This window comes from Megachile rotundata, chromosome 9 (assembly GCF_050947335.1).
Source record: "Megachile rotundata isolate GNS110a chromosome 9, iyMegRotu1, whole genome shotgun sequence".
In the NCBI taxonomy this organism is placed as follows: Eukaryota; Metazoa; Arthropoda; class Insecta; order Hymenoptera; family Megachilidae; genus Megachile; species Megachile rotundata.
Window position 1 is genome coordinate 2,133,295 of NC_134991.1, and position 15,446 is coordinate 2,148,740.

The window sequence follows — 15,446 nt, forward strand, 5'->3', positions numbered from 1 at the left end:
GTTAATTCCTGATCTTATCTCTCCTAGGACGTCTTTAGAGTAAATTTCATGTTCTGCTCAAATTTAAGAAAAAAATTAAGAATTACATCTAAAAAACTGAAGGTAATCTTCATACTTTGATAAAAAAGTAAAGTAACAATAAAACGATTGCTGTACTGCATGTGCCCTTGAAAACCAAAAAATATTGTGGAAAATTGTTTTTTCACTGAATAATTTAAGAGTTACTTGAAGTTGTTACATTACGAAATTTATCCTGTATAATTCAAGTATTCTATAACGTTTTAAACGCATAAAATAATATATTATTTTTTTGAGATAAATATTTTAATATTAGGAAATGAAACTTTTGTTTTACAATTGATCCGCATTCATGAATACGTATTGAACTTAATCTTATTCCTAAACATAGTCGAGAAAATCATATTCCCGCATGATTCAAAGCTGATGAAGAACACGTCTTCATTTTATCAATCGAAAGAAGGTGGTGACATTCCTTAGGTCCAGGGTCGCGGTCCAAAGCGGAAAACGCACGGTATTTCCTCTGTGCAGCTAGAGATCGATGTCCTGGCGAACGTCCTCGTCGAACATCACCTTATGTCCCGGTCATCTTCGTCGTGTGGGTCCGAGCGTGCCGGACATAGCACCGCGTCCTCGCGATCGCCATGGTTTTGCCGTTGCGCGACCCGAGTTTTTCACCTGGATCTCTTCTGGCGGCAACTCGAGGTCTGGCAAGTCGAGAGTGCATTACACGCAATTAGACGCCAGGGTGGCCCCAAGGTATGTCCGACAAACAGTCCTCCTCTTCCCTCCATCGCCAACCACCATCGTCTTTTCTTTCTCATTGTCAGTTCTCTTTCTTCGTCCTTCTTTGTTCCTTTCTTTTCCCCTTTCTTTCACTGTATTCCTATCTACTCGTTGACCTGTTCATTCTTCCTTTCTCTCTTTCATTATGTTGCTACCTCTTCTGCAAGCCTCTCTGTTCCAATATTTCCAGAACTAAACTTAAGAAACTGACTTGGTGTTGGATACTACTTCGTCTCTCTTGCCTTCGTTCATCGTCTGATTGTTTCGACTAAAGATTTTCTTGCGCTGCTGACAGTATTTTTTTTACAAATAATTCCTTTTTTTATCACGATATTACTTATATCTTGAGATACAAGAAACTGTATAATCTTTGAAATATTGTTTAATTAGCATATTAGCATATAAAGGGATATATCCAGAATAAACACGTTGTTTGGACTGTTAACACTCTCTGCTTTTTTTGTTTATAGCCTTCAATCCATATCACTCTAATGTACAGCAAATTAATATGTTATCAATAATTGTATGAAATTACTGACCAACTTTCTAATGGACACACCGTAAATACTACGCATTTATTGCTCAAATAATACAGAGATTTGCGTTAATATTCGGGCACAATATTATTAGAAAAATTATTGCTCCTTTTTATTGTTTATAATAGTATTATTGAAACAGTTGCTTTCTCATATAATAAAACACATCATACAGTGGGTAGAAACATAAATTTTGTTTATTTATTGTATATGCTTTTATACAGTAATCAATAAACTATATTACGACAAAATTTTACGTCGCAAAAATATTGGGACACAACAGCTGAGCTACTAGTATAAGGTTAGTGTATTACGTTGACGACGCCGCTAATACATATATTATACATTATTTGCAAATATATTGTCTAATACGTTATGAGAGCTCCGTACTACAGAAAGCTTTGGTGATACCACATGCTTTACTTATGAAACTGGAACCAAAAGGAAGAAATACGTCTTTTGTAATACGACAATTGATTATTCATCCTAAGGAACAAGGAAAATCATACGAAAAAATAGTCAAATTATTAAATATAAGCGAGACTACTATGGCGGATATTATATACGGGTACAATCGCGAGGATCGAATCAATTCAATTTCACAGAAAGGTTGTCCAAAATTGATAGACTCTTGTGATCAACGCAAGATAGCAAGAAAAATAAATGAAAATCATGGACATAGTGCTACAAAATTAACAAAAGTGTTATTTAAAGAATTTAAGAAGAAGGTGCACCCCGACACAATGCGACAGGTATGTGTTAAAAACTTGTGGTTACAAAGGAAGAGCTCCTCATAGAAAACCATATATAAATGAAGCAAATCGCAAGAAAAGATTAGAGCTTTGTAAAAGAATTTGTTTACAAAGTCAAATCGCGGTAGAATGATGTTTTGCATTACGGATGAAAGCAAATTTAATCTTTACAGATTTGACGGATGAAGAATGGTGTAGCGTAAAGTAAATACAGAATTAAGCGTTTCAAAAAGATTGACAGTATAAAATAATTTTAAGAAAAAAAATACGCCGACTTCAAAATGCACTAAAAAGTATAAAATAATTTCTATTTCCTAATGGAGTAATTTCTATTTCATTCAATCATACAATTACGTAACAGATATGAATGAAACCTATTTACTCGTTAGGTAGTATATTAAATACATAATTGATAATACAATAATAATAATTACAAAAATCGATTACAGTGAATTTTGTCGATAGTAAAATTTAGGCATATCGCTTTCTCGTCGCTGAAAATGATAGGTATAGTTTGTTTTACCATAATTGTTAAACTCATTTGAAAACATGAACGTAAGGTCGTGAAAATTTTATTAAGTATTTAGTAACGTATTAAGCTTGCATAATTCAAACACCAATTGCCTGTGATACAGTCTGTAACATAAGAGTGTGGACGCAATATTTCTGGAAAAAAAACCTTTTTTTACGAAAAACTGTATGTAAACCAAAAGTATATGTAAGAAACTAATACGCTCTTACTTAGTAGTGGGTCCAGTCTCCCCCATTTGCGATTATAGCTTCGCAACGTCTCGGCATGTTTTCGACTAATTTTTCTGCATACGAAACAGGCAGCGACCTCCATATTTTTCTAATTCGGTCCACTAACGCTTTCAAAGTTACACTGCGGCTACCTTGAAGCTTCTGCTTCATAATAGCCCAAACATTTTCGATTGGGTTTGCATCAGGGGACTGAGAAGGCCAAGGCAGCACCATGATGTTGTTTTTCGCCTTTCATTCGGTACACACCCGGCTCCGATGTTTTGGATCGTTGTCTTCTTGCAGAAGCCATCTATCACCAGATTGTTTAAACTACCGTTTTGTTGATGCAATAGTCCTTTCTGGTATAATTTTGTCATTCTTTGTGCGTTTAAATTGCCTGTAAAAACACACAATGTCCCGAAACCACGTGCATTGAAACATCCTCACACGTGCACCTTTAATGGGTGTTTTACAGTTCTTTGGATTACGGGATTACCACGAACTGACCAGACATGCTTGATAGGAGACCAAGCCCAAAAGGAATATTCATGCGATTTATGCAGATATTTAGCTGCACTTCGAACGCTCATTTTTGGTCCTTTCGGATGCGAACAGAGAAAGACCGCTTCAAACCGTTTTGTATACGCTGCACTCATATTACAAACGTCTCTATTTCTCAGCGATACGAACGAAACTAAAAGATTTGTGACAATTGCGTATTAGGGAAGACAATGAATGTTCACATTATAACGGTCGTCATTTTGTTTTGTATAAACATTCGAAGATATTGCGTCCACGCTCTTATGTTACAGACTGTACCTTCGTATTTATTCTTTTCTATAAAATTGTTAAAAGCATTTCAAATTTTACGCTTCCGTTCCTAGAAAGAATCATGACGTATCGACTGTTAATTGTATTAAAGATTATGGAAACCATACCGCAAACCAAAACACGTTTTGATTCGCTCAAACAACGCCATCAACGGCAAATAAAAGCGTGGTATGCGTAGCGCGAGGCGAAAGAGGCGAACGAACATTGTATCGCCTTGACGAACACAAAAATGTCCAGCTAATTATATTTGTACGTGTGCGAACACGTGTTTCTCGCTTGTACGGACAGTCAATGGAGACTGTGACTATCGTTGAACAGGTTAGTATACGGTCCTCTCAGGTTGTGCAAAAGGACTGGTACGCATCGTGACAGAGTAAGAAAGAAAAATGACAAAGAGAGGAGGGCAAAGGAAATTCTCATAGAAGTGCCAGAGGTAAAGCCAGAACCAGAGTTAGAGACAGAGCATCATTTAAAAGCAGGATGCGAAGAACGGTGCGTTCTAAGTGTAATTACAATTGACGTAATTAATTTAGTTAAAGAATCCTGGCATTAATTTACAATGTAAAATCTCTTTCGTTTTTGGTGTCCACTTCTTTAACTACGTAACTACGTGCATCGGAATTTCTTTTGTCGCGATTGTACCGTGATATAGTGAATTTCAACTGGTTTGTCAGTCATTTTAACATTACATTAATAAACTGCCAAGCTTATTAAAATGACATTTTGGGTATTTGTTGCTTTCCAGGAGAGCATGCAACTTTTGCCTACCGATCTAACCGAGCTTTTGTATGCTGATATAATTCGTTTTGCTGTTTATGCACGTTTTTAGTTTCACTATTACTTTAAATACAGAATATCCCTAAAAAATTGTGATATAATCGAACAAATGGTGACCTTTCGATCTATAATAAATTGAAAAACAAAATAATACTTTTTTACAATCTTTTTCACTTTTGAACGAAAAACATTTTTACAGCTAATAAAAAGATAATTTCAACGGCTCTTTCATTAATTTCGATACATGTCCTAAGTTAATAAATGTAATAAATATTAGTATCATTCACATACTAATCTCACTATCCTCCATGACATTGTAGATATAATAATGTATAATTAATTAAGACTGCGATAAATACATATAAGTAACAATATCATAAAATACACTAATTAATAATATAATTTACGATATCATGAAGTAATAAAAGAAATTTTAATTGTCACCTCTATTGCTGTAAACAACTTTTGTTAAAATTTTTTTGAAAAAATATTCAAATTCAATTTTTTTAAAAACGAAACCAAACATTGTATGAAAACATATAATTCTTTATTCCCGATCTATTTTTAACCGACTTCGAAAAAGGAGGAGGTTACTCAATTCGATCAGTATATATTTTTTTTTTCTTTTTTTTTTATGTATGCCCGCTAATTACGCCTAGCTGGATGGACCGATCGGAACGAAACCTTTCGCATCTGGTAGGTCTGACTCCCCATTGGTACCATTATCAAAAAATTTTTCATTTTTTAATTGCAAAGTATTGTTATTGCAAAAAAACCAGCAACTTTCGAAATAAACTTTTCTCAATTTTACTGCGCTATTAATATCTTATCACGGACATGATTCTGAACAATTTTGTTCCTATACAAATTTCGCGGAAAGCTTTTGTTTTCGAGATATTAGCGAAAAATTGTTATTAACTTTTGAAATCAACTTCGAACGATTTTAATGTCCTTCGAATATGTTGTTAGGGGTGTGGTTCTGGACAACATTTTCCTCTTGCATAATTGACGGAAAGCTTCTGTTTTCGAGATATTAGCGAAAAACTATTGTTATTAATATTAGTGGAACGCCCCGTGCTATGCACGGGAAAGACAAGAAAGGGCAATAACAATGCACTGTACCAAAACAGTAACTAAGCTTTGCCACTTTCACACGCGACTTATGCAGCAAGATGAGTTCACGTTGACATTGGTGTATTATTCCCATTGCTTGGTACAGTCTCCGAATCATTCTAGAAATGCATCAATTTGATTTGTTAGAAAATTTGTTGCGCAGAATCTGCTATTATTTTACGGATACTTTGACCCTTGCACAGTCCTAAACCGTAAGAGATACACATGCGCAGTGAATTTTTGCAAGGAAAGTTAACAAAGAACAACTGGATGAAGCACCCACAATCATGATGTAATTAGTTTGTACTTGTCCCTGAAACAGTGTCTCTTATTTTTTTTTCTATGCATGTTCTGCGGTTTTGCCTAGGTGGGTGGTCCGATCGGAACAAAGCCTTTCGCATCTTGTAGAGTCTGACTCCCCATTGGTACCATTACCAAAAATTTTTTCATTTTTTAGTTACAAAGGATTATTGTTGCAAAAAAAATTGAAAAACGAATATCCATGTTGTCTTTTACTTAATTATGATCCTGGCATTTACGCAGACAAAAAAAAAGCCCGGAAGAACTGTCTCACAGTATCCTATACAATTCTCCCCATTCCATTAAAAAGCGTGAAATAAAATAGTTTGAAGAAAAAAAATACACCGACTTCGAAATGCACTAAAAAGTATAAAATAATTTCTAAAGAGGACATTTAACATAAACCAAAAAATCCCCGTTGCAACACATGCGGCTTGCCGGAGCACGGCGTGAAAAATAGCCCTGACATGGGAAAAGGACCCACGTGCTTTAATTGCAACAATTTTGGACATATAGCAAGTAAGTGTAATAGTGTAAAAAACGAAAAAAATAGTAAAACTGAAAGTGTAAATTGTGTCGTGAGTGCGAATACAATATTCCCAATAGAAGTGGACAATGTGAAAAGTTACGCGTTAATTGTCCTTCGAAGTGACATTTCGTTAATGCAAAAAAACCGATATGCGGAAATCGACGATCCTCCTTTTGTCGGCGACGATGATAAACATTATCGGTGCCGGCAACGCGTCGACGAAAGTAATTAGGACTTTCAGTGTAGTGATACATGTAAATGACGAGACATACAGCGTTAAATTTTTCGTAGTGCCGTTACACACGATCCCACACGACATAATCTTGGGACAAGACTTTTTGGAAGGTGTCGAGATACAAGTGAACAAAGGTAACATGGTCGCAATCTATAGGGCTCCGAGAACCGCAGAGGAGGACACCATTAACGATTTCCAAGCACGAGAGGGAGGCAGACGGAAACGGAGAACACCCAGGAAACGGTGGACGCAGCGTTTGAAGAATTAAAAAACATAATGTACGTTAAAACAGACGAATTAGACGTTAAAGAACAGTACAAGGACAGAATCAAAAAATTAATTAATGCAGAGCGACATGCAGGTAGAAACAACGATTATACTAAATAATAGCGATCCCGTTAATATAAGGCCGCGGCGACTAGCGTCAAAAGAAAAAAACGTATTAGATAGACAAATCGATGAATGGCTTAAGAAAGGGTTTATTCGTCCAAGCAAAAGCGAGTACGTGAGTCCATTAGTCATCGTTCCAAAGAAAAACGACTCGTATAGAGTATGCATCGACTATCGAGAATTAAATAAGATAATGAAATGGGACCACTTCCCAACGCCCCTCGCCGAAGAGAAAATAGACGAATTAAAAGACGCGCGCGTATTCTCGGTAATCGACTTGAAAAACAGTTATTTGCACGTACCAGTCACGAAAGAAAGTATCAAATACAACGCGTTCGTAACGCCAGACGCACAGTACGAATTCATAAAAACGCCTTCCGGACTTTCGTTTATGTCGGCGATATAATCATATTCGATATAATCATGATCGAACGACGAAGACGCGTCCGAAAAATTAGTTGAAACACTAAAGATAGCAGCCGAAAACGGGTTAACGATCAGCTGGAGCAAATGTCAATTCGTTCGAGGATAGAATATTTAGGCCACGAAATTGAAAGCGGATATGTACTGCTATGATATGACACATCGCCGCCGATGTCTCATCAGCCACTGTCAACCTTCCAAAGGACACCAATAAGCCGGAGGTTGCACTGCCGTCATCACCGATGCGTCAAACTGCCTCCATGAACACCAAGCGTCATTCTTTGTCATGATAGTCTAAGAACGCCGAAAATCTCCCAAATGCTTTTAGTAACAACTAGTTTGCGCTCTGTACGTGATCCCGGACATTCGAATAAACCTTGAAAGTAAGCAACTTCGGTAGTGCTTGATTTTGTCTCCTTGCCGCGACTTAATAGTACATCCAGGCAACGCGAAAACCAAGGCAGTCCAAAAATATCCCGAATCTAAAAATAGAAAGCAAATACAAAGTTTTTTAGGCATAACCGGTTACTTCAGAAAATTCATTAAAGATTATGCAAACATTGCCTCACCTTTATTTAACCCTTTCGTTTCGAGCGCCGCTTATAAGCGGCGTGTATAATATGACGTGTGGGTACGCGCTTCTATTCAGTTACAGTACTTCGGCGGACTGGACAGCCGAAGCGAAAGGATTAAATTAACGAGAGAAAATCCAAAATTCATTCGGGAAGGACAAAGAAAAGCATTTCTAACGTTAAAGTCAATTTTGTCAGCAAAACCCGTGTTACAAATTTACGATCCGAACGCAGAAGCAGAGTTACATACCGACGCGAGTCAAGAAGGTTTCGGCGCGATTTTATTTCAAAGGACAACGAAAGAAAACGCGTTCCACCCCGTGTATTGCTACAGTAAACAAACCACAGATGCCGAGCGAAAATACCAATCGTACCAATTAGAAGTACTAGCCGTAATAAATACAGTAAGAAAATCCCGCGTTTATTTGTTAGGGGTATCATTTAAATTAATTACGGATTGCGAAGCGTTTAAGCAAACATTGTCAAAAAAAAATCTTTTCCTAAAGTAGCACGATGTGGCTTTGACCCTAGAAGAATGTGTAACGTCCCCGGGTACATCATCCAGCCGATAAATAGAGAAGCAGTTTAATTCTATCTTTTTCTATTATATTACCGACCGCAAATTACCGACCGCACCATAAAAATTCGCGTGGTAATGGGATGGGGTTAGCTCACGCGTGCAACATTGTTTAGAGTAGATCACCGATCGATGGCGCGCGCGTTAGTTAGAAAGAGACAGAAGATATACTTCGAAACAGAGTCATTATAAATTATTATTTAAATGTTTATATTGTGTGTATTATTAATTATTCACTCATTATAAATTGCGTTATATTTTTAGCTATTATTTTATGTATCGTTTGCGATTAATTATTTCTTCTATTAAAACACTTATAATTTGCGTATCTAACAATTATTAAAAATACGATTTAACGGGAAAACTTGTGAAAAACTAATTAATAATAAATCAAAGCGTATTTTTATTAATCAAACTAAAATATATTTGCTACTAAATAAAGCGTAATAAAATAATAACTACTTTTTGAGCGGGAAGAACCCATGATTCTCTGGGTATAAAAGGGCGTGCAGCAGCGGCTGCGAGCGCAGAACAATCTTGGAAGTACTACGTGCCGGACCTCTTGGGAAGCAACTAACTGGAGCAGTTTTAACTGGTAAGAGCCTACAAGATTCTTAGTTTTGACTGGACAGCGGGTATCAGCCATTTGGATACTCGATCGTTGGGTAGTTCTAGTAGCCAGCTAACGCAGGCTCCCCGTTCAAACGGTCTTGTATCTGAAACTCCGTAAGGAGAGTGCTATGCTCAGCCCCAGAAGAAACTAAGACATCAACGAGAGCTCGCCAGTCACTCATACATATTTCTTATTTTCCTGAATTACTAATTCGCCGTCAGATTCTCGGAGTTCGCTCTGGGTAGTTTAGTAGCCAGCTAACGCAGGCTCCCCATCATTGAGCGGCTTGGTCTCTGAAGCCCGTGTCTTTTGGGTGGCGTTTCAGTAATTTCAATAAATAATTAAAGTCGAGTCATTTTATTTGCAACCCTGTTGGTCACACGTCGGTCACTTGATTCTTGCATCGTTGGGTAGTTCTAGTAGCCAGCTAACGCAGGCTCCCCAATTAAGCGATCAGGTTTTGGGTGTCGATTTGTGCTCTGACAAAAAGGGCCATGAACTAATTAGTTTAGAGTCAAATAAGGAGTAACTGTTCCACGTTTAATATAAAGTTTAGAGTTTTGTAATTAACCAAATATTGTTCTGTCAGTTTTGTTAGGATCTAGATCCATTGTAAATTGCGTTATTTTCTTGCGTTGCGTATATCATTATAAAACCGCGTAATTGAAGTAGTTAGCTACCGTTCTGCGATTTGCGTCAACAACGAGTCTATTATACTCCAATTTGCTTATAGAATTCAGTCACATATACATTTTTATATTTACTAAAATAATTGTTAATTATAACTCCTTTCCTCATCATTATTTGAATAAACCTAATTAATGAAAGGTATTAACCTGTAGATTTCACTCTTTAACCACACGCCACCACGATCCCACATTCTTCTAAAATTAGTTATAGTAAAAACGAGTCGCTTAATAAGCAAAAGCCGCTCTTTGCTTCATAAGCGCTGTGAAATACCTGAGTCTAGTACCAGGGACGTTACAAATGCGAATACACTGTCGAACATAGAAAAGGCACGCGAGTTAAACACGTAGACGCGCTGAGTAGATATCCGGTCTTAAGTTATAGAAAACACGATGTTAGCGATGATTAGAAAAAAGTAAAGCGAAGAGGAAAGATTGCGAGTAATCAAGCGTATCCTAGAAACCGAAGAATATGAGAATTATTTCATGCAAAATGATATTTTAATGAAACGTAAAGATAATAAAGATTTGATTGTCGTACCGTCGTGCATGCACCTAGAGATAATAAGAAACGCGCATGAAAAGGGTTATTTCAGCGGATATAAAATGGAAGAAATTATCAAGACAAAATATCACATACCGGCGTTAGAGGAAAAAATAAAGAAATTTATTAGCTGCTGTATACAATGCATAATAGCCGAGAGAAAGACAGAAAAAAGGAAGGGTGAACTAACACCTATCGCGAAAGGGTCAAAACCAGTTGAAACGTATCACATCGACCACGTAGGACCAATGACAGCGACGAGCAAAGTGTACCGTTACATTTTCATAGTCATAGATAGATTTTCAAAATTTACATGGCTATATCCGGCGAAAACAGTTAACGCCAAAGAAGTAATTGACAAGTTAAATAGCCAACAAAAAATTTTCGGGACCCCAGATCGCATAATTTCCAACAGAGTAGCCGCGTTTACATCCACAGAATTTTAACAATATTGCGATGAAAAGGGTATAAAAAACATACACATCACGACAGGCGTACCGCGAGGGAACGGGCAAGCACAACGTACAATACGCACTATTATTCCGGTATTAACCAAACTATCTGTTAATAACCCCGACCAATGGTATAAACACGTAGATAAAGTTCAAAAATGTATTAACAGCACATTTCAGAGAGCAATAGGCACGACACCGTTTGAGGTTCTTTTCGGCACAAGAATGAAGAATAAACAAGATCACGAGATTATCACCCCTATCGAACAAGAAACAATTCAATTGTACGACAAAGCCCGCGATGAAATAAGAGCGATAGCAAAGGAAAATTTAATAAAAATGCAGGAAGAAAACAGGCGACAATATAATAAAAAATGTAAACCGGCGAAACAATATGCAGAAGGCGACATAGTATTTATAAAGCGAACTCAATTCGGCCCAACATTAAAAATTAAGCAAAAATATTTAGGTCTGTACTCGATAACAAAAGTGAAAAGAAATAATCGTCTCCATTATCATAACACTATTATCATGACCTAATGTAACGTCCCCGAGAACATCACATTAAATCCAGTCGATAAATAAAGAAACATGCTAATGCATATATCTTTTTCTATTCTATTACCGATCGCAAGTTACCGACTGCACTATAAAAATTCGCGTGGTAATGGAATGGGGTAGCTCACGTGTGCAACATTGTTTAGAGTAGATCAGTGCTCGGATTTAGTTGCACTTTTCGGGCCGATTTCGAGGTAGACGCCTACCGTACCCTCACTCCCGCGCTAGACTGCCCACGTGACGTCGTGTGCCAGGGACGTCGTACGATAGATTTGTCGGGATCCATCCGTGATTAACAATTTTGCTTGCACTGTTAATAATTATTATTTTTACAGATTACTAAAGTTATTAATACTATGTTTACATCTATAAACATCTTTTATATATACATATAATAACAATAATACATGTTATAATAATTACAATTTTGTCAATAGTTTTCCACATCACCCAAGAGGTACTACTGTTGATGCGTTTTTTTTAATTGGTTTTCCCTATAGGCCTATTCCACTAAATAAGAAAAACGACAGTGACTCGGCAGGAAAGTCCAAACGACCCAAAAGATTGAAGGAAAATTAAAATATTTTCGATTTCGACTTTCCTGCAAAGTCACTGCGCTCTTCTAATTTAGTGGAATAGGCCTATAGGAGAAACCACTTTTAAAAAACGCATCAACAGTAGTACCTCTTGGGTGATATGGAAAACTATTGACAAAATTGTAATTATTATAATGTATTATTGTTATTATATGTATATATAGAAGATGTTTATAGATGTAAAAATAGTATTAATAATTTTAATAATCTGTAAAAATAATAATTATTAACAGTGCAAGCAAAATTTTTAATCACGGATGGATTCCGAAAAATCTATCGTACGACGTCCCTGGGTCACGACGTCACGTGGGCAGTCTAGCGCGGGAGTGAGGGCACGGTAGGCGTCTACTCCGAAATCGGCCCGAAAAGTGCAACTAAATCCGAGCACTGGAGTAGATCACCGATCGATGGCGCGCGCGTTAGTTAGAAAGAGACAGTAGATATACTTCGAAACAAAGTTATTATAAATTATCATTTAAATATTTATATTATTATATTATTAATTATTAACCTATTATAAATTGCGTTATATTTTTAGCTATTATTTTATGTATTGTTTGTAATTAATTATTTCTTCTATTGAAGCACTTATAATTCACGTATCTAAAAATCATTAAAAATACGATTTAACGGGAAAACTTGTGAGAAACTAATTAATAATAAATCAAAGCGTATTTTTATTAATCAAACTAATATATATTTGCTACTAAATAAAGCGTAATAAAATAATAACTACTTTTTGAACGGGAAAAACCCATGATTCTCTGAGTATAAAAGAGCGTGCAGCAGCGGCTGCGAGCGCAGAACAATCTTGGAAGTACTAAGTGCCGGACACCTCTTAGGAAGCGACGAACTGGAGCAGTTTTAACTGGTAAGAGCCTACAAGATTCTTAGTTTTGACTGGACAGCGGGTATCAATCATTTGGATACTCGATCGTTAGGTAATTCTAGCAGCTAGCTAACGCAGGCTCCCCGTTCAAACGATCTTGTCTCTGAAACTCCATAAGGAGAGTGCTATGCTCAGCCCCAGAAAGAACTAAGACATCAACGAGAGCTCACCAGTCACTCATATATATATTTCTTGTTTTTCTAAGTTATTAACTCGCCGTCAGATTCTCGGAGTTCGCTCTGGGTAGTTTAGTAGCTAGCTAACGGAGGCTCCCCATTATTGAGCGGCTTGGTCTCTGAAGTCTGTGTCTTTTGGGTGGCGTTTCAGTAACTTCAATAAATAATTAAAAGTCGAGTCATTTTTATTTGCAACCCAGTTGGCCACACGTCGGTCACTTGATTCTTGCATCGTTGGGTAATTCTAGCAGCTAGCTAATGCAGGCTCCCCAATTAAGGGGGGAAATACCTTTAGAATCTTAAAAAATTGAAAATTTTTTTTTCTCCATAAAATGTTAGTGCAACATCTTAAAAATATTGTCTCAAAATTTTAAAGTGAAATACGAAGCCCTTTTGAAGTTATGGCCGATTAGCGCCGCGAGTATTCACGCGTTTAGTGCGGAGGACTGAAACTTTAAACGCGTTTTTCTCAAAACTACATTTTTACAATTGGTGTGGCTGATAACTCAAAAACTAGTTTATCAATCGCGCTCAAATTTTTTGCACATATCCATGACAATAGTATCTAACATATGAACCTAAATGTATGAAATAAATTGAACATTAAAGTCCTTTTTATTGCAAAATAGTGCAAAAATTTTCAATAAAATTCAAAGTTTTTCTTTAAAAGCGCGCCATTTCCTCAATTTTACATATTTTGCACATTTATGAGGTTCATCTACTAACTGTGAATGTTAGTTTTCGAAACATTGTCTGCAAACTTGTTTCAGACCAATGGATCTAAGGCAGTGCTCGGATTTAGTTGCACTTTTCGGGCCGATTTCGGAGTAGACGCCTACCGTGCCCTCACTCCCGCGCTAGACTGCCCACGTGACATCGTGACCCAGGGACGTCGTACGATAGATTTTTCGGAATCCATCCGTGATTAACAATTTTGCTTGCACTGTTAATAATTATTATTTTTACAGATTATTAAAATTATTAATACTATTTTTACATCTATAAACATCTTCTATATATACATATAATAACAATAATACATGTTATAATAATTACAATTTTGTCAATAGTTTTCCATATCACCCAAGAGGTACTACTGTTGATGCGTTTTTTAAAAGTGGTTTCTCCTATAGGCCTATTCCACTAAATAAGAAGAGCGCAGTGACTTTGCAGGAAAGTCGAAATCGAAAATATTTTAATTTTCCTTCAATCTTTTGGGTCGTTTGGACTTTCCTGCCGAGTCACTGTCGTTTTTCTTATTTAGTGGAATAGGCCTATAGGGAAAACCAATTAAAAAAAACGCATCAACAGTAGTACCTCTTGGGTGATGTGGAAAACTATTGACAAAATTGTAATTATTATAACATGTATTATTGTTATTATATGTATATATAAAAGATGTTTATAGATGTAAACATAGTATTAATAACTTTAGTAATCTGTAAAAATAATAATTATTAACAGTGCAAGCAAAATTGTTAATCACGGATGGATCCCGACAAATCTATCGTACGACGTCCCTGGCACACGACGTCACGTGGGCAGTCTAGCGCGGGAGTGAGGGTACGGTAGGCGTCTACCTCGAAATCGGCCCGAAAAGTGCAACTAAATCCGAGCACTGATCTAAGGCTAGAACCCACACCGATTCACGAGACGCGCCAAACACTTCCAGGAAGGACTGTTATAATTCCGCCATTTTTAAATATATTTAAAAACAAAAAATATTGTATAATAGGCAATAGTTATAATAAATTATACCTGAAATTTCAAAAATGCAAAACAAAGATATCCTATACAAAAAAATTCACAAAAATCAGCCTATTTTCATCGGTCTAAAGGTATTTCCCCTCTTAAGCGATCAGGTTTTGGGTGTCGATTTGTGCTTTTACAAAAAGGGCCATGAACAATTAGTTTAGAGTCAAACAAGGAGTAACTGTTCCACGTCTAATACAAATTTTAGAGTTTTTGTAATTAACCAAATATTGTTCTGTCAGTTTTGTTAGGATCTAGATCCATTATAAAATTGCGTTATTTTCTTGCGTTGCGTACATCATTATAAAAACCGCGTAACTGAAGTAGTTAACATGTCACTCAATAAGTCTCCGGTCTAACTAACAAAACAAATTTTTGAACATTCGCGAACTCCGAAACGAGCGCGTGGCTCGCCGACCGCGGAGCCGCCGAACGTTCGCGAAACCACGAGAGCAGGCCGAGCATAGCAACGCGACGTTGTTGATTGTCCGCGGACTCTAGCAACGCGGTAATATAAATATCGGTTTCGGAGCCGCGATCGCGGCAGATTCCTGCTCATTCCTTGCGTGGCAACCGGCGAGTGTGCATCGTCAGTGCTTA